Genomic DNA, 22,226 nt, shown 5'->3' with positions numbered 1-22,226 from the left:
TGCTCCTTTGAAAGATATGACAAGGTTTTGCAAGAATGCAAGTAGTTCTTTCCCACTGTATTCTTTTTTAAGTATTGCACACTTCTTAATAAAGATATTTATAACTGTTAAATCAGCATTGGCACTTGAATTAGGGTAGGCTATCTACATTACACTCCCTGGGTGGGACCTTCTCCTCTAACCCTGCGTGAACGCGGGATGCTTTGTGCATCGGGCTGCCCTTTTATTTATAACTGTTAAATTATTTGTCTAAATTATCCTTTATATCTCTTCTAAATGTCTTATTTTTATTAACTTTTTACTAATGGAACAGTGAGGATATATTTGAAAAACAGTAATAAATGACACCTTCATTTATTTTTAAAGTCAAATATTTTGAAGTAAATTCATTGAGAGCAGAGAATTATTATTTTTCCCTGGTCTGTTCTCTTGTGTTCAGTTAATGAGCTTTGATTCCAATAATCTTAGTCATGTAGAACATTTTGAATTGCATTCACATTTTGCTTGCTCTGCTACAGGACTTGAGGAAAAATATGCCAGATGGAATAATTATTGCTCAATTAGAGATTTATTAGTTGTTACGCAAAGGATGACATTATATTTATCTTAGAAGAAAATGTTCAAGTTCATACTTATCAAGGAATTTGAATATTGATCAGTGAATCATTTTTAAGTCTAATTTTATATACACAGAGATAGAGGCGGATCCAGAATTTAAATTTAATGTGTTCAAACTTACACTAAATTCATTATACTGTTAAAACTATGTGTTCAAATCTAATATTTATTAAAATTTTAATAGAATTTTTTACACACACACACACACATATATATATATATATATATATATATATATATATATATATATATATATATATATATTATACTAAACTTCATCAGCTTCATAATTGTCATTTACAACAAAATTACCATCCGACCATATATAACGTACGATCGTTAACTCATGTTTAAAACTTAATTAGATGTTTTTCAGTATATGGATATCTTCTTGATTAGAATAGCCTAAGTAACTGGATAGAACCTACGGAAATTATTCATTTAATTATCATCATGATATATATCCCAATTTCTTGTGAAGTAGATTCTTACTATTTGGCGATTAGCAAAAGACTAATCTAGAACACGTGCACCGCATGCGGCACAAAGCAACAAATACAACTAGGCATTGATAAGGCACAATTGTGAGGAAAGTGTGACCCTCTATACTGTTAACTTTTTCAATTTTTCTTTTTCTTTCCCACCAAATTTAAAATTTTCTTTCGACTCAGACGCAATTTATTGTCAGACTTAGCTGGGCGTCGGTTCTTTTTAGATTAAACTGTTTGAATATGAATACATATTTAATTATCAAGATATTGACAATTTGTATTCACGTATTTTGACTGTGTATAATTTGTAAGTATAAAATTTCAATAAAATATAACAACATATTAATTAATCTTAATTTACATGATATCGTAAATAATTATTATTTAATGAAGCAAACTATAGTAGCAAGCAATGCTGCTAGTGGTCGGAGATTATGGTTGTGAAGTAGAAGTTGGTGGAGGATGCTAGTGATAGTGGTTATGTAGTTATGGTCGGTGGTGGTTGTGCGATTTTCGCCAAAAGGTGATGGTCGTATATATGGTGATCGGTGGTGGTAGTGATAAATAAATCATGGAAGTAATTAGTGGGGTAGTTGGTGGTGGAAGTGACTACTGACTACTAATAGCGGCGGCTAGTAGCGTGGATAACGGTAGAGGTAGTTGGTGATGGTTGTTAGTCGTGGTAGTTGTGCAGCGAAGGTTAGTGGTGATGATTAATTATGCGATGATAGTGATATAGTACGTGGTATAATGTACATTTTTAAGTGAACAATGTTTTGAATAATTTTAAAATTATGTATGAAATTTGAGCGAATCACACTTATTCAGAGCAAATAAGTAGTAATAGTAGTAGTAGTAGAACCAAAAAAGCAAATGCACTTTAAGACTGATATTTGAATAATTCAGATGATACCTCTATTGAGTGTAAATAAACGGGCCTAATACAACAATCAAAAGCACTATTATTCAGAAAAATACCTCTGAACCATTGAATAGCCAATTGAGGTTTGGCATATTTCGATATGTGTTGATGTTACTTTACCCATGTTTTAACTGCTTCTTGATGTTATTTGATTTTTAAAATGCCCAACATGGTTTAATTATTGGTTTTATGACTAATTGAGTTGTGTGGGGTGAATTAGGGTGTATGGAGTGCAAAAATATGAAGAAAATGTGCTCTAGGCAGAGGAAGAGAGATTGGATGCGTCGCATCCAATCTAGAAAAAGATCAGATTTCGTACACTCTTAGCAGTGAAGTCGGCCCATAGCATCCGCCTTAGCATCCGCACCTGGGCAAAGCTGAGAAGTGGAGGACGAGGTGGATGTGAAGCATCCACCCTAGCATGCGAAGCTGAGAAGTGGAGGACGAGGTGGATGCGACGCATCCACCCTAGCATCAATCCCTGAAGCTGATTTGGATTAGAAATAGGAGAACTTTGGCCCACGACTTTTGTACGCAATATATAAGCCAAAAATGCCTCTTTTAGGTCATCTAACATATTGGGAAGGGGGAAAAAGGCCGCGACAAAGCTGTGGAGGTCGGAATTCATCAAGTTCCATCTTTCTCCCACCAAACTTAGTAATTTTTATGTTTCTTTGTATGATTTGTTGTTTGGCTACCATGTCTATATGGAGCTAAACTTCACGTTCTAGGGTTGTGGTTCTTTCATGACTATTGTTATTCGGATATTGATTTTGACTTCTTGATTTATCATATTAGTTTATTTATTCAATCTTGCGCTTAATTATTTAATTGCTTGATCACCAATTGAATACTATCTACGAATCTAGAATTGAACTCGAAAGTGGGAATTCTATATTGCATATAGGATTGAGTAGGGCAAGTTCTTGAACTCGGGCATCGGGGAACGGATTCGTAGTTAGGATAGACATATACCTAATTGCCTTGCTTGGTTGATTTACAGGAATTATAAATGCGTTCTTGTTGATTCTAACTCCATAGACATATAGGCGTTAGGTTAGCTTGAATAGGCGAGTAAGAACTCGACAGATTCTTATGAGCATTAACCCTGTCAACCAATAAGCTAGATAAATTAGTCGGTCAATTCAATTGAAGAATACAATAGGATTGTTAGATAGCCCATAACCCTAGATCGTTTTCATTACATTGATATCATTAAAATCTGCTCTTTCTCTGTTCAAAGTTTATTATTTATATTTTTCTTATTTAATTAGTTTAGAATAAAATATTTTTAGATTTAATTCTTGTTTAGATAATTGGGATAGTCTAATTTAGTTAATAGTTAATCATAAGTCCTCGTGGGTTCGACATCCGACTTTTAGTCACTTTATTACTTGACGACCGCGTATACTTGCGTGAGTGTGTTTGGTCGCAACAAGTTTTTGGCGCCGTTGCCGGGGACTTAGAAATTTGCTATTTTTCTACATTAGGCTTTTACTTTTATCTTTACAAGTTTTTTTTTTTCTTCTCTTTTTGTAAATATTTTATTTTTATAACTATTTGATTTTTCTCTTAGTGTGTTTCTAGTTCTTTCACCATGACATCTGGGGATGAAATATATAGAGGTAAGGTTATTGATGAAGACTCTTGGTTGACGGAAGACTTATATGGCCCGTCATTTTGGGCTTGTCATAACCTGAACTCTTGGAAAGCTGAATTTGAATATGGGAGTAAGGGTTAGTATTGGGACGAATATTCTCGATTAAGGGAATATGCGGAACGACGTTGTCTTCTGACAACGTTGGTGAATGATTGGTCTAAGGAGAGAGATGATCTTGCACATAAAATTGATAATTTTGGCTTGGCTGTGCATAACTTGGATGCAAATTTGAATGAAAAGGTTGATGCGTGTAATGGCCAACAATTTAATGATGAGTTGTGTGAAGCTGAAAAAAATCTTCTAGACCAAATTGAGAAGCTAAAACGAGAATACCAATCATTAGACCATATTTTTCTTGAGGAATCCAATGTTGAGAAGAATGCTCTAGAGTCATATGAGGGAATAGATAACATTACTTTGGGAGACTTGAGTGTGTGTATATATGGGGATGTAAATAGTAGTACAATTCATGAGTTAAGGCGTATTAGACCTCATTCCAATTATTTTTTCACATTGTATTTAGATAGTAAGATAGCAATCGAGCCATCTGAGCCAATGAGGGGGTCAAAGGGTGAGGATGAGAGTGCCTATATTTTTGAATTTGTTGTGCCAAAAAGCAAAAATTACATTCCTCATCTAAAGGCCGAGAAGTGTAGAGTGAAAAATTTATTACTTGGCCTGGTTATCTTTGTAGCCCCACCACTGGAGCATAGCCGCAAACTGGATGCCATGTTAGGAGCTCAATTCATAAGTTCGAGGTGGAGGCAAAAAGTGGTTCACGTCGTGCCGCTACGTTAAATCAGGCGCTTGTTGGGAGGCAACCCAGCTTTACTGCTTTCTTTTATTTTTGTTTACATTTTATTTTATTTTATTTTTATTATTTTGTAGTATTTATTTTTATTTTGTAGGATTATGAGCATAGGAAGCAAAGCCATTAGAAGAGTGCAAAAGCGAGCTAGATGGTGAGGACTAAGTGTGGGGTGCCCACACAAAGGACGATGCCTGGAAAAAATCTGAGTACCTCGTGAGCCGCTATTGCTTCGGCCTTTGGCCTACCAGGGAGTCTCGTTTACCCTCTTATTATTTATAATGTGCATTGAGGACATTGCAAAATTTTAGGTGTGGGGTGAGGAGATCGTTTGGATGAGTTTCTGCGCTATTTTAGCTTAGTTGTAGTACTCATTCTTAAGTGTAGTAGCTTAAAAGAAAAAAAAAGAAATTAAAAAAAAAACAAAAAAGTAGAAAAATTGGACTTTTCCCGACGATTGATCTCCTAGACAGTTTTCTTGAGGGATTAAAGTCTAAACAAAAATTCAAAATATGCCTTTTAGCTTTCTTTAGGTAGTAATAATCCCCTGTGGTTTTTCTTTGTGCCTCGGTTCTTTTTCATGGGATGTAGTTTGAACCGGGTAGCTTTTTTCTTTCCGAGTAGATTAGAAATTTAGGGAATAAAAGGAGCAAGAATGATGAACCTAGGCGCCCTTGACTTGTTTGATAGTAACATATTTATGCTTTCGCATGTGTAGTATCTTCTGTATGATTTGAATTTATTGATGATGCCTTGTTAAATTGGATAACATGTTTTGTGGCGCCTATGTCTCTTTTACATGACTTATGTTCACCTTGTGTTTAATACTTAATATCTCGTGGCTCCGTGAATACTTGCATTGCTTGAGAGTCGGAATGTGATCGTCCTTAGTGAGTCATGTGCCATGTGTGGTGAGGTTTTTGTGTTGTCCATGTATTGTACTTGTGTCTAGAACTTGCCCGGTATGTGAGTTGAAGCGAAATTTTAGGTGATGCTCGGTTTGAAAAATAATTTTAGGATTTCTTTGATCTTTTTGAGCTTATTGCTTATCACAAATAAAATCTATCCCTAGTTAACCCTTTTGAGCCTGTAGACCTTTTATTTGGTACCCACATTACAAGCCTATACCCTTTTTATTCTTAATTGACATTGTTTTGATCCTTTTAGCTCTTAAAGCACTTTAATTGTTAGATGAGCGCTAAAAGAAGTAAGAAGGGACTAAGTGTGGGGTGACTTTTGAGTGGAACCAATGAAAGAAAGAAGGGTGCACTTATTTTGTAAAATAATACACCACTAGCGGAAATTGAAAGAAAAAAAAGAGAAAAATCTGGAAAAAAAAAAGAAGGAAAAATAGAAATGAATAAATTGTTATCTTGTTCTTGCTAGTGGGTATGAACTAAAGTAGTGCTTAAAGAAAAAGGGACTGTTTTGGGGGTGATATTGTTTGTGAAATTGAAGTGGGGTTGAAGAAAAAAAATGCTTAAAGTAATTTTGTGATGTATTAAAGTGCTTAGGAGGGTGAGTCACTATTCCTTAAATATATCCTACCCGTCCCTTAGCCCACATTACAACCATGAAAAAGTCCTAATTGATTTTAGATCGAGCGAGCTTTCATTAGTAGAGATTTATATTAAGGGCAAGCCTATGGTACCAATTGCATGCATGTGACTTCTTTGTGAGAGTGAGCGATTTTCTTTGATATATGTGAGTCATTAAAATATATTTGATCATGAGATTCGAATGTGTGGATTGAACTCGCTCTCTTGTTCTTGTTGTGAGGGCACATGGTTTCACGAGGGATAGGTAACGTTATTAGACTTCTCTATGATGTTGGGTGTTCAAGCCATGAGTGCATAGTGACATTGAGTCGGTTTTTGAGGTTAGGGTTGTTGTGAGCATGTTGTCTTTGTTCGAATATGTTTAAAGAAGGGCATAAGTAAAGGGAAGTGTATGTGATGCATAGTCTAGAGCCTAATTGCTGCAAATAACCATGGTCATAGGTGCAGTGTGCTTTGAATGATAAGAGCTTAATTTTGTTTCGTCTACTATAGGATGGTTTGTTCGAGGACGAACAAAGGTTTAAGTGTGGGGTAGTGATGTTTGGCATATTTCGATATGTGTTGATGTTACTTTACCCATATTTTAACCGCTTCTTGATGTTATTTGATCTTTAAAATGCCCAACATAGTTTAATTATTGGTTTTATGACTAATTGAGTTGTGTGGGGTGAATTAGGGTGTATGGAGTGCAAAAATATGAAGAAAAGGTGCTCTAGGTAGAGGAAGAGAGATTGGATGCGTCGCATCCAATCTAGAAAAAGATCAGATTTCGTACACTCTTAGCAGTGAAGTCGGCCCATAGCATCCGCCTTAGCATCCGCACCTGGGCAAAGCTGAGAAGTGGAGGACGAGGTGGATGCGAAGCATCCACCCTAGCATGCGAAGCTGAGAAGTGGAGGACGAGGTGGATGCGACGCATCCATCCTAGCATCAATCCCTGAAGCTGATTTGGATTAGAAATAGGAGAACTTTGGCCTACGACTTTTGTACGCAATATATAAGCCAAAAATGCCTCTTTTAGGTCATCTAACATATTGGGAAGGGGGAAAAAGGCCACGACAAAGCTGTGGAGGTCGGAATTCATCAAGTTCCATCTTTCTCCCACCAAACTTAGTAATTTTTATGTTTCTTTGTATGATTTGTTGTTTGGCTACCATGTCTATATGGAGCTAAACTTCACGTTCTAGGGTTGTGGTTCTTTCATGACTATTGTTATTCGGATATTGATTTTGACTTCTTGATTTATCATATTAGTTTATTTATTCAATCTTGCGCTTAATTATTTAATTGCTTGATCACCAATTGAATACTATCTACGAATCTAGAATTGAACTCGAAAGTGGGAATTCTATATTGCATATAGGATTGAGTAGGGCAAGTTCTTGAACTCGGGCATCGGGGAACGGATTCGTAGTTAGGATAGACATATACCTAATTGCCTTGCTTGGTTGATTTACAGGAATTATAAATGCGTTCTTGTTGATTCTAACTCCATAGACATATAGGCGTTAGGTTAGCTTGAATAGGCGAGTAAGAACTCGACAGATTCTTATGAGCATTAACCCTGTCAACCAATAAGCTAGATAAATTAGTCGGTCAATTCAATTGAAGAATACAATAGGATTGTTAGATAGCCCATAACCCTAGATCGTTTTCATTACATTGATATCATTAAAATCTGCTCTTTCTCTGTTCAAAGTTTATTATTTATATTTTTCTTATTTAATTAGTTTAGAATAAAATATTTTTAGATTTAATTCTTGTTTAGATAATTGGGATAGTCTAATTTAGTTAATAGTTAATCATAAGTCCTCGTGGGTTCGACATCCGACTTTTAGTCACTTTATTACTTGACGACCGCGTATACTTGCGTGAGTGTGTTTGGTCGCAACAAGTTTTTGGCGCCGTTGCCGGGGACTTAGAAATTAGCTATTTTTCTACATTAGGCTTTTACTTTTATCTTTACAAGTTTTTTTTTCTTCTCTTTTTGTAAATATTTTATTTTTATAACTATTTGATTTTTCTCTTAGTGTGTTTCTAGTTCTTTCACCATGACATCTGGGGATGAAATATATAGAGGTAAGGTTATTGATGAAGACTCTTGGTTGACGGAAGACTTATATGGCCCGTCATTTTGGGCTTGTCATAACCTGAACTCTTGGAAAGCTGAATTTGAATATGGGAGTAAGGGTTAGTATTGGGACGAATATTCTCGATTAAGGGAATATGCGGAACGACGTTGTCTTCTGACAACGTTGGTGAATGATTGGTCTAAGGAGAGAGATGATCTTGCACATAAAATTGATAATTTTGGCTTGGCTGTGCATAACTTGGATGCAAATTTGAATGAAAAGGTTGATGCGTGTAATGGCCAACAATTTAATGATGAGTTGTGTGAAGCTGAAAAAAATCTTCTAGACCAAATTGAGAAGCTAAAACGAGAATACCAATCATTAGACCATGTTTTTCTTGAGGAATCCAATGTTGAGAAGAATGCTCTAGAGTCATATGAGGGAATAGATAACATTACTTTGGGAGACTTGAGTGTGTGTATATATGGGGATGTAAATAGTAGTACAATTCATGAGTTAAGGCGTATTAGACCTCATTCCAATCATTTTTCCACATTGTGTTTAGATAGTAAGATAGCAATCGAGCCATCTGAGCCAATGAGGGGGTCAAAGGGTGAGGATGAGAGTGCCTATATTTTTGAATTTGTTGTCCAAAAAGTAAAAATTACATTCCTCATCTAAAGGCCGAGAAGTGTAGAGTGAAAAATTTATTACTTGGCCTGGTTATCTTTGTAGCCCCACCACTGGAGCATAGCCGCAAACTGGATGCCATGTTAGGAGCTCAATTCATAAGTTCGAGGTGGAGGCAAAAAGTGGTTCACGTCGTGCCGCTACGTTAAATCAGGCGCTTGTTGGGAGGCAACCCAGCTTTACTGCTTTCTTTTATTTTTGTTTACATTTTATTATTTTTATTTTTATTATTTTGTAGTATTTATTTTTGTTTTGTAGGATTATGAGCATAGGAAGCAAAGCCATTAGAAGAGTGCAAAAGCGAGCTAGATGGTGAGGACTAAGTATGGGGTGCCCACACAAAGGACGATGCCTGGGGAAAATCTGAGTACCTCGTGAGCCGCTATTGCTTCGGCCTTTGGCCTACCAGGGAGTCTCGTTTACCCTCTTATTATTTATAATGTGCATTGAGGACATTGCAAAATTTTAAGTGTGGGGTGAAGAGATCGTTTGGACGAGTTTCTGTGCTATTTTAGCTTAGTTGTAGTACTCATTCTTAAGTGTAGTAGCTTTTGTGAAAAAAAAAAAAAAAATTAAAAAAAAAACGAAAAAGTAGAAAAATTGAACTTTTCCCGACGATTGATCTCCTAGACAGTTTTCTTGAGGGATTAAAGTCTAAACAAAAATTCAAAATATGTCTTTTAGCTTTCTTTAGGTAGTAATAATCCCCTGTGATTTTTCTTTGTGCCTCGGTTCTTTTTCATGGGATGTAGTTTGAACCGGGTAGCTTTTTTCTTTCCGAGTAGATTAGAAATTTAGGGAATAAAAGGAGCAAGAATGATGAACCTAGGCGCCCTTGACTTGTTTGATAGTAACATATTTATGCTTTCGCATGTGTAGTATCTTCTGTATGATTTGAATTTATTGATGATGCCTTGTTAAATTGGATAGCATGTTTTGTTGCGCCTATGTCTCGTTTACATGACTTATGTTCACCTTGTGTTTAATACTTAATATCTCATGGCTCCGTGAATACTTGCATTGCTTGAGAGTCGGAATGTGATCGTCCTTAGTGAGTCATGTGCCATGTGTGGTGGGGTTTTTTGTGTTGTCCATGTATTGTACTTGTATCTAGAACTTGCCCGGTATGTGAGTTGAAGCGAAATTTTAGGTGATGCTCGGTTTGAAAAATGATTTTAGGATTTCTTTGATCTTTTTGAGCTTATTGCTTATCACAAATAAAATCTATCCCTAGTTAACCCTTTTAAGCCTGTAGACCTTTTATTTGGTACCCACATTACAAGCCTATACCCTTTTTATTCTTAATTGACATTGTTTTGATCCTTTTACCTCTTAAAGCACTTTAATTGTTAGATGAGCGCTAAAAGAAGTAAGAAGGGACTAAGTGTGGGGTGACTTTTGAGTGGAACCAATGAAAGAAAGAAGGGTGCACTTATTTTGTAAAATAATACACCATTAGCGGAAATTGAAAGGAAAAAAAAAGAGAAAAATCTGGAAAAAAAAAAAGAAGGAAAAATAGAAATGAATAAATTGTTATCTTGTTCTTGCTAGTGGGTATGAACTAAAGTAGTGCTTAAAGAAAAAGGGACTGTTTTGGGGGTGATATTGTTTGTGAAATTGAAGTGGGGTTAAAGAAAAAAAAATGCTTAAAGTAATTTTGTGATGTATTAAAGTGCTTAGGAGGGTGAGTCACTATTCCTTAAATATATCCTACCCGTCCCTTCGCCCACATTACAACCATGAAAAAGTCCTAATTGATTTTAGATCGAGCGAGCTTTCATTAGTAGAGATTTACATTAAGGGCAAGCCTATGGTACCAATTGCATGCATGTGACTTCTTTGTGAGAGTGAGCGATTTTCTTTGATATATGTGAGTCATTAAAATATATTTGATCATGAGATTCGAATGTGTGGATTGAACTCGCTCTCTTGTTCTTATTGTGAGGGCACATGGTTTCACGAGGGATAGGTAACGTTATTAGACTTCTCTATGATGTTGGGTGTTCAAGCCATGAGTGCATAGTGACATTGAGTCGGTTTTTGAGGTTAGGATTGTTGTGAGCATATTGTCTTTGTTCGAATATGTTTAAAGAAGGGCATAAGTAAAGGGAAGTGTATGTGATGTATAGTCTAGAGCCTAATTGCTGCAAATAACCATGGTCATAGGTGCAGTGTGCTTTGAATGATAAGAGCTTAATTTTGTTTCGTCTACTATAGGATGGTTTGTTCAAGGACGAACAAAGGTTTAAGTGTGGGGTAGTGATGTTTGGCATATTTCGATATGTGTTGATGTTACTTTACCCATATTTTAACCGCTTCTTGATGTTATTTGATCTTTAAAATGCCCAACATGGTTTAATTATTGGTTTTATGACTAATTGAGTTGTGTGGGATAAATTAGGATGTATGGAGTGCAAAAATATGAAGAAAAGGTGCTCTAGGTAGAGAAAGAGAGATTGGATGCGTCGCATCCAATCTAGAAAAAGATCAGATTTCGTACACTCTTAGCAGTGAAGTCGGCCCATAGCATCCGCCTTAGCATCCGCACCTGGGCAAAGCTGAGAAGTGGAGGACGAGGTGGATGCGAAGCATCCACCCTAGCATGCGAAGCTGAGAAGTGGAGGACGAGGTGGATGCGACGCATCCACCCTAGCATCAATCCCTGAAGCTGATTTGGATTAGAAATAGGAGAACTTTGGCCCACGACTTTTGTACGCAATATATAAGCCAAAAATGCCTCTTTTAAGTCATCTAACATATTGGGAAGGGGGAAAAAGGCCACGACAAAGCTGTGGAGGCCGGAATTCATCAAGTTCCATCTTTCTCCCACCAAACTTAGTAATTTTTATGTTTCTTTGTATGATTTGTTGTTTGGCTACCATGTCTATATGGAGCTAAACTTCACGTTCTAGGGTTGTGGTTCTTTCATGACTATTGTTATTCGGATATTGATTTTGACTTCTTGATTTATCATATTAGTTTATTTATTCAATCTTGCGCTTAATTATTTAATTGCTTGATCACCAATTGAATACTATCTACGAATCTAGAATTGAACTCGAAAGTGGGAATTCTATATTGCATATAGGATTGAGTAGGGCAAGTTCTTGAACTCGGGCATCGGGGAACGGATTCGTAGTTAGGATAGACATATACCTAATTGCCTTGCTTGGTTGATTTACAGGAATTATAAATGCGTTCTTATTGATTCTAACTCCATAGACATATAGGCGTTAGGTTAGCTTGAATAGGCGAGTAAGAACTCGACAGATTCTTATGAGCATTAACCCTGTCAACCAATAAGCTAGATAAATTAGTCGGTCAATTCAATTGAAGAATACAATAGGATTGTTAGATAGCCCATAACCCTAGATCGTTTTCATTACATTGATATCATTAAAATCTGCTCTTTCTCTGTTCAAAGTTTATTATTTATATTTTTCTTATTTAATTAGTTTAGAATAAAATATTTTTAGATTTAATTCTTGTTTAGATAATTGGGATAGTCTAATTTAGTTAATAGTTAATCATAAGTCCTCGTGGGTTCGACATCCGACTTTTAGTCACTTTATTACTTGACGACCGCGTATACTTGCGTGAGTGTGTTTGGTCGCAACACCAATATCGATCTCTTTTCTGTAAGATAGTTTGTTATTTTAAAACTGGGAAGTGTAGGATTCTAAAAGGGTCTGTCGGTTGCCTATAAATACGCAAGAATTTTCAACGAAGTGGCATAGAAAAATCACAAGTATTATTGCAGGCTTTGTTGTATCCTGAAGAGAATCGTTTTGTATTTTCGCAAATTAGTTTACAGGCGATTACTCATTAAAGACGGTTAATTTTCACGCTTCAAAGCCGTTTCCTTTATTATTTTCTAACATTTTCCCTGTCATTTTTCTTTCTATGATCGCGATATCTTTTATGGTTGAAAATATGCTAATGAAAATATAGACATTAAAAGAAAGGGACACAGAGTATATAATATTTGATACTCTTCTTTCCTGATTTTGGAACTCTAAACGTTATCGAACTACTCTGAACAAAATGCTAAAAGATCACTTCCAAAGACTGATAGAGTATTGAATTTATGTGCGAAAAGAACCTAAAATCAAATAGGTCATTGAATTTAAAATCTCAAACGTTTTACACGAAATTCAAAAATTAGTGGCAATCATATTATACATGTCTTATATATTTATAGGGGTGTAACCATCGGGAGCCAATAAATTTTACAATCATGTATATTACTTTAAACCAAGATAAGATGTCCTACTCATCCAAAATTAGTTTTTATTTATATCTGAAATATTATACTTTTGACCTCTCACTTATTGACAATTCTCATACAATAAAAGATTAGGAACATTTAATCTCTAATTAACAAATTATACGAACTTTCCATCCACCACTAGAATTTACCACAAAATTAATGAATTATCAGAAATTAAAACTATAAATACTCTTCTTTTGTGCTAAGAGAAAGTCAATTGGTACTTTTAGTCCTTTTTCGGTTAATTCTACTAAGTTTATAGATGTTGTTGAGTATTGAGGTTTTGATGATTAACAAAGTTTGTTCAGATGAAATGTTCTAAGAACCAGGTCCTCACCGTAGCTGCTTAACTGCTCTAAGAACCAGTTTCTCAGGGCTAAGGACCAGATCCTCAAGGTTGATGATTGTACGTCTTTGCAAGACAGTAACTTTATTTCAAAGTTACCGAGACCCAAGTTTGTTGGAAGAAGACTGTTAAACATGATAAGGGTCGTTGCCCAAGAAGATACGCATGCATAAGTGAGAGACAAGAGTCCCAAGACTTGTGGAGTCCTTGGAGCAGTTGGAGTCCTATCAAACGAGAAGCTGACTACGTATACGACTCCTAAAAGATCTCGGCGTCTAGGAAATTTAAATACTATCTTTTTGGACTGATAAGAGCATCATTTCACACATTAACTGGAGAACTATATTTTCTACACTCAAGTCGAGTACTAGTGTTATGTTCTTCTTGAGTCAGTCTAGTAAATGTGTTTTAGGAAATCGAGTTGTAATCAAAGTGTCATATACAATCAGTGAGTTGGAGTGAGTATTTGGTTTTGCAAGTTAGAGTAACCTGTAAATCAAATAGTTGGAATAGGAGTACTGGAAAGTATTGAGTTACAGATTTGTAATCAATATATTTGGCTCATTGTTCTAGTGAAGTTAAAGTTGAAAATCCTACGTAGTAGGTCGTGGTTTTTGCATCTTTTGAGCCGGGTGATTTTTCACGTAAAAATTATTGTGTTTACTTTACTACTTATTTTACTTTACGCGTAAGGAGTAAGATAAAGAACCAAGTTCTTTAGTAATCTATAAAGGCACTCAAACTAACAATTGGTATCAGAGCAGGTTCTCTCACGCACGGCTAACACCTAGAGAGATCGTGGAAGAAAAATGAGTGTTCCACCTGGAATTAACGAAGGAAAATTGACTACCAGACCACCCATGTTTAATGAAAAATACTACAGTTGGTGGAAAGCAAGAATGGAAGATTTTCTGACGGCTAAAGATTATGAACTGTGGACCATAATGAACCAAGGTCCACTAATTCCTACTAAACAAAATGCGCAAAATGAAACTGTTCCTAAGGACCCCTCCAAATTTGTGGCAGCTTATTTCAGAATGATGGAGAAGAATGCAAAGGCTAAGAAAATCCTTATCTGTGGACTTTGTCCTGATGGGTACAACAAGATATCAGCTTGCTCCAATGCAAAGGAGATCTGGGATGCACTCCAAACTGCTCATGAAGGAATAAACCAAGTGAAGATATCAAGAATAGAATTACTTATGAGAAACCATGAGCTTTTCTCCATGAAGGAGTCTAAGCCCATCCGGGAGATGATGACTAGATTTACCATAATAACAAATTAACTGAAATCACTTGGAAAGGTGTTTACCTCAGAAGAGTTGGTTAGAAAAGTTCTAAGGATTCTTCCACCTTCATGGGAATCAAAAGTCACAGCTATTCAGGAAGCCAAAGAGCTGGATAAGATCTCACTTAATGAGATGGTTGGAAACTTAAAGACTCATGAAATGAGAAAGATAGAACTGCGCAAGGAAGAACCAAAGAGAGATAAGTCCTTGGTCCTTAAGGCATCTGAATAAGATGGATCTGACAGTGATAATCCTGACCTAGCAATGTTTGCTAAGTTCAAGAAGTTCATGAAGAATTCCAAAAATGCATCTAAGAGAGAGAACAGTGGTAAGCCTAACCAGATAGACAAAGCTACTTATGATGGATGTTACAAGTATAGCAATCTAGACCACATGGTCAAAAATTGCCAATGTGGGAAATTGAGTGGAGGAAAGAACGAGCTGAAAAGGAGAAACGAGAAAAAATGAGAGAGAAGGGTCCAAATAAAGGAAAAATCCTAGGTAAAGGATTCGCTGAAATAATGAAGCAGGACTTTTTAGCAACATATGAGGACAGTGAAAGTGATAAAGAGGATGAGGCCATAAGTCTCTATGTTGTAATTGATGCACATCAGACAGTGGAGACAGAATCTCCAGTACAACTTGGAATGCACATTGGAAGACAAACTCTATTTGATGGACATCACTATGATTAATGGAAGTTGCGTATGAAAATGTTCCTTCAGGCCACTGACTTTGACCTATGGTTAATTGTCAGTAATGGACCAATCATCCCTACCAAAATAGATGGCGAAGGTAACAAATGTAACAAGAAAGAGGAGGATTATGATGCTGAAGATCATCAGGTGATCTAGAAAAATACTAAAGCAAAGGACCTGCTCTACAGAAGTTTGCCCAAAACTATTCTCTACAAGGTGTCCTCTTACATCTCTGCCCATGATATATAGAGGACCTTGGAAGCTGATTTTGGAGATGAAAACATTAAAGTGGCACTAATGTAAATTGAAGAAAGCCAAATAGAAGAAGAAGTGATGCAAATGATGGCCATGAGTGATTCAGAGACTGAAGACGAAACAAATCAGGTAAGTATCTCTAACTTGAAAGAAAATATCCATGCTAAGTTTAAAAAATAACTAATGGCCATAATTGTGACCATGATGAGTGAGATGGACAAGATGAGTGCTTGAAATGATTAGTTAATTAGCAACCTGTCATGTGTCAAACTTAATCTCAAAGAACTGAAATCTGACAAAGCTGATCTTGAAGGACATGTCAAAGACCTTAAGAATCGGGTTCTTGAGCTCACTTCTAAAAATAAAAAGTCACTTGATACACATAGTAAAGGAAAGATGAGTGATATGCAAGATAAGCTTAAAAAGGAACTAAAAAGGGTTAAGATAATCTTTGTGATGTTAAATGTAGGAATAAAGTACTGCAAAAAAAATCTAGAAAAGGCTAATTATGAATTATCTAGGCTAAGCAAGTGGCATAGATCCTCAGATGCATTAAATTGGATGAACAAAAACATGCAGCACTAACAAATCATGAATTGGCTATAGAAAACTTGTTCCCAAATTTGATCCAAAGTATATAGGAATTTATGATAACAAGATGTGCACTCATTGTGGTAAGGTAGGACACTTTCGAGATACTTGCCCTGCCTTAATTCATACTCAGTTTAAAAACACTTTTGGTCTTGCAAAAAATGTGAAGAAAGAGGAACCAAAAGTCAACCCTCTTGTTCAAACTAAGTGGATTAAGGTTAAAAAGAAAATATCTATTAATCCTTTTTCTCTTCTGGGCAAGAAGAGATCTGATTCATCCTTTTTCAAATAAAAAGGGATCCAAACTTATCTGGGTTCCCAAGACTAACTTGTGATTTCTGGTGCAAGCTAAAGTGAGAGGGAATAATCAAGACGGGTATCTAGATAATGGATGCTCAAGACATATAACTGGAGAAAAGAAAAACTTCCTCTCACTGACAGCCTTCCAAGGAGGGAGTGTGTCATTTGAAAATGGGAAAAAGGATCAGATAACAGGTATTGGTAAGGTTGGTAAGTCACTCTCTCATGCTATAGAAGATGTGTATTATGTTTTAGGCCTTAAACATAATCTCTTTAGTATTTTTCAAATGTGTGACAAAGGAAATGAGGTAAAATTCAACTCCAAACTTTGCACTGTCACTAAGCTTGATACTGATAAATTGTGTTAAAAGGAAAGAGGCACAACAATGTCTACAAGATATCCATTATATCTCTTCCTTAGAGTGAGCACACATACTTAAGTGTAGTAGAAGATGACTCGTTGTTATGGCATAGAAGACTTGGTCATACCAGTCTTTCTCAACTCAGTAAGTTGGCAGTAAAGGACCTGGTCCTTAGGCTACCAAAGGTTAAGTTCACCTCAGACAAGTTATGTGATGCTTGTGTCAGGGGGAAGCATGTAAGGTCATCTTTTAAATCTAAAAAGGTTTGAAGCACCTCCAAACCCGTGGAACTCCTTCACATAGGCCTATGTGGACCAATGAGGGTGGGGATCAGGGGAGGCAAGAGGTATGTATTTGTCATTGTAGATGACTTCTCTAGGTACACATGAACTATGTTTTTGGCATCCAAAGATGAAACTTTTGATATTTTTCTGTGTATTTGTCAGAATGATCCAACAGAAACTGGGTTGTATGTAATATCCCATAACTTTAAAACAAGGACACAATGGTCATTTAGCAAACTAATTAAGTATAAAAAAAATAAAGGAAAATGAGATGCAAAAGGGCTGAAGCCCACCAGATGAAAATCTGGCAAAAAGTAAAAGAAGAAAAAGGCGTTAAGGGGAAAGGGTATACGCATCACACAACAGAGAAAAGGGATTTGGGTGAAATCCTAATCAAAAAAAAAATTACAAAGAAGATAGAAGAAAAAGAAGGTTTTACTCTTGGTGCTTGTTCATAATCCTTCTAGCGCAACCTCTTCTCTAGTTAAAAGGTTCACTTCTTTCTACAATTTTGGTTGAATTGCTTTTTTTGTATAGGCAATCTTATTAGGTTAAATTTCTTTTAAAGATTTAATACCTATGAGAAATATTATGAAAAATTTATATCTTTTTCTGATTTTGACCAATTCGCTTAGAGTAGAAAAAAATCATATGTAAGGAAAAAAATAGTGTAGTAGTTTGGTTTATGCTTATATATATATTGATCTTTATCAAATTTGAGATAAATTACAATATTAAGAATTAGTTTGGTATTTTCCTGTGATGGAAAGAAACAAGAACTTAAGGTATTCTTATAATTACGATTGAACAATCTATTAGACTGTTTTGTCGCACAAGATACAGGGAACAAAATTAAGTTTTGAGTAATAAATTAGGTGAATAAATATAAAATTTGCACTTTTAATTGTTTGAGTTGGACATCAAGATTCCAGAATACTAGTAAAGAAGTTGGAAAGGTTTGAAAATAGAAAGAAAGAAAAAAGAGAATTATATTTATTTAGAGAATAGATTACGGAGTTGATGGGTAGTAACACTAGATTTATATTAATTTATAGATTTCACACAAATTGGGCGTTTGGATCGATATGAAGTCGAGCTTTAGCTAGTAGGCATCAAGAGGTGAGTAGTAACCTTACCGCAATTTGGGTTTCTACAACTAGCATGATTTGCATATGATTTTAATATGAATATGTTACCGATTGTTTTGAATTTTTATGTGGGACAAGTCCTTTACTTGATATGATGTCACTTTATATATTGGAGATGATTACAATTAATATGAATATTCTCATTGTTACTGAATATGTTTTACCGTCACTTGAGATAAGATTTACCGTTATCGAAACGAAATTACATGATTTGAAACGAACTGAAATGCCCGATATTGTTATAAAATATTTTCTTAGGAGTATATATGGATTACAGAGACAAGTATAAATGGGAGTAGACTTTGAAGGATCTCGTAGCTAACGGCGGGTTCGTTAGACCTGGTGCACCTTGTAATTACCGATTATCGCTATAGCCCTCGCTAGTGGGAAGATAGAACTAGCATACCGTTACCGATTTTCCTCGAGTAGGGACTACCATTATATTTGACTTCTTTCGAAGAAGTTCACAGTTATACCGATTACATGATCCATTCATTGAAACCTCCCAAACATGAATATTGATATTATACAGTATTTACTGAGCTTATTACCGAATTGTCAATTGAATTATATTACATGAAAAACATGATGAGACTGATTATTGTTTATTATTTCTGAAAGGGCATTCTTATGATATTTTCTGTTTAATATATATACTAGCATATTTCTGACTTGTCTCCAATAAAAATGGTTATGGTTAAGTATTATTACTCACTGAGCTAGCGACTCATTCCCCGCTAATTTTTTTACAGAGACGGCAATTGACGCTGGCGAGGATTTCGTTAGTTAGAGCGCACAACTTGATAGTTCTTGGTGAGCGTCGCACTTGTTTGTGTGGGCGGATATTTTATTTATTGTTATGGTCTTTTCATTGAACTATTAGAGTCGCTCCATAGTCATTCTTTTCGTGTCATGAGTATTCTTTTGTAATTATAGATTCTTTTAGTGTCATGAAGTGTTCCAATGATCCGGGAACTTACAACCTCAAAAGTAGTGCTAGTCATGTCGCTTTGGGTTTATATATATGGTCATGTGCATAATGATTCTCTATTTTTACTCAATTATGTTATACCCCCCTTGGGGAGAAAGTTTTGTATGGATTCAATGTGATCAAATTCTAATTCACATATGACGAAATCTTATGAACTTATATTCTTGTTAAGATCAAAGGTGCCAAAGGGTATGATTTGAAAGGAAATCTTTTGTACTAACTATTATCGTTTGAGAATCCAAATTGTGATATTGTGGTTACACCTCCACCTACATATATTCGGGTGAGGCGGCAGAGCAGTTTTGTATAGGGATTGTGGTATTGTGGTTATACCTCCACCTGCATATATTGGGGTGAGGCGGAAGAGCCACTATGTGTAGGGATTGGGGTACTGTGGTTACACCTCCACCGTCATATATTGGGGTGAGGCGGCAAAGCCGCTTTTTGTAGGAATTATGGTATTATGGTTACAAATCCACCCGTATATATTGGGGTGAGGCGGCAGAGTCACTTTATGTAGGGATTATGATTACACCTCCACCCGCATATATTGGGGTGATGCAGCAGAGCCGCTTTGTGTAGAGATTGTGGTATTGTGATACACCTTCACCCATATATATTGGGGTGAGGCGGCATGGCCGCTTTGTGTATTGATTGTGGTATCACGATACACCTCCACCTGCTTTTGTTGGGGTGAGGCGGCAGGGCCACTTTGTGTATAGATTGTGGTATCGTGATACACCTCCACCCGTATTTGTGGGGTGAGGCGGCAAGGCCACTTTGTGTGAAGGTGGTTATAGAGGATCCCCGACTTAATATCTATAAATTTGAATGGAAGTTCTTAATAAATTTGCTTTATGTTAACAGCTATCTAAGCCCTTTTACTGTTACCATAATACATCATATTCATGTTGTATTTCCAAGCCATAGAATAGGTATATTTGTATTGTTTAAGTAAACACTGTGAACGGTCTATGAAACATATAGGTGTATTGTATAGGTGATACTGTGAACGGTCTATGAAACGCACAGGTGTATTGTATAGGTGATACTGTGAACGGTCTATGAGACGCATAGGTGTATAATATGATATGTGAACACTAAGGACGGTTTATGAAATGTATATGTATAAAATAAGTGAGGAAGGTGCCACTTTCACTGGCCTTGTTTGTACATATTGTTACAATTACATTATATTATGTATTCCACGTATAGTTCATATGGCTCAGTTGATCCTAAAAGAAGTTGAGAATGATACAAGTATAATAAAACTTGAAATGTGACTCTATGGGATGTTTCGTAGTTTCTTGATGTACTCTAATTGCCTCTTATTTGAATTACCGTATTTTCATATGTTGTTTTGACTGCCTTACATACGAGTACTATTCCATATGTACTCACGTCCTTTTTGTCGGGGGGTGCTGCATCTTTTAATGGATGCATGTATACTTCTACAGGATGATATGGATCTTTGAGAGGGATCTTCTTCACTACTCAGCTTATGGTGATCCCGCTACAGTTCTAGTAGGTGTTTGGGTCTAGTTCATTTTATGTATTTAGGTATCTATTGTCATAGAAGCTCCATGTACACTGTGGGTCATGTAATTAAAGATTTGAGGTTTGTCATGTATTTATGTTCACAATATTTACAGCTATTTATAAATTTGTGTAACCATCATGAGAAAGAATTTATGGGACATTGAGCCAAATGTATTCAATATGAAAGTCAAGATCTAACTATGTTATGGTAAATCACGCATGAATAATGATGAGAGGTTAATGTAAATTTGGCATGCTCGACTGGGTTTCCTCGGTTGAGCGTCGGTCGCGCTCCTCGAGTTCGGGGCGTGACAAACTTGGTATCAGAGCATGGTTTAGGAGTCATAAGGTGTCATAGAGCCATGTCAGTAGAGTCCCTCTTATCGGTGTGTTGCCGGCCACACTTATAATAGGGAGCTACAATAACTTTTAGGAAATATTTCTCTTCTTCTATCCCCGATCGTGCGTTAAGGTTCCGAGTTAGTCTCGGAGTTTCCTTGTTAACATCAAGGAATGTTTGCATATCGTTCTACGAAATGAGAAAAACCTAAGGATTAAAGGAATGATGCTCATAACATGCATAATGTGTGAGGTGCCCAATTTTCCTCGTAATGGAGGAAGGAAAAGTCAAGGATACGACTAAGGTAAGCAAGGTCATAGAGTTGGTCTCGAGAGTCGTGGTTGATGTTTTCATGTATATGCTGCAATGTGATGTTATCTATATGATGTTTAGGATTGATTTCTGAGATTCTCTGGCAGGTGGATAGGCCCCAATTACAAGGGAGACTCTGGCAAAATTTCTAAAAATTTAGGGAGTTAGCTAAATTTTGGAGCTTTTGGTGTGTAGATAAAGATTTAATTCACATTAGGTGTCTATGCTAGACTCTAACCCTCATTCGAGGACGAATGATTCTAAGCAGGGGAGAATGTAAGGCCCCGTTAAAATTTGCTAATGATTTAAGATTTTAAAGTGCGCCAACGGTATTTGGGAATAACGTGTTCGAGTATTAAAGGAGACCCATGGGATAGAAACACATAATTTTGAAATGAAAAATATATGTTTAAGGTGTGTTGGAACATACTAAGGAGTTTTGTGAATGTCAAGAATTCGTGTGGAACAAGTTGGATACATTAAGTGGAAAGGATGTCTCAATTCGCACAAGATCCTAAATCAAACACATGTTGATATCGAACTACAATGACTTAGGAGGTGATCTACCAATCAAATTAAAGCCCTTTAAGTCTAGTTTCTAACTCTTCAGACCGTTTGTCATTTGGACACACCTACAAGAAGTTATGACCAAATTACCAAAAACAGGCAGAAGGTAACACT

This window comes from Nicotiana tomentosiformis, chromosome 3 (genome assembly GCF_000390325.3).
Source record: "Nicotiana tomentosiformis chromosome 3, ASM39032v3, whole genome shotgun sequence".
In the NCBI taxonomy this organism is placed as follows: Eukaryota; Viridiplantae; Streptophyta; class Magnoliopsida; order Solanales; family Solanaceae; genus Nicotiana; species Nicotiana tomentosiformis.
This window is presented reverse-complemented; position numbering follows the sequence as displayed.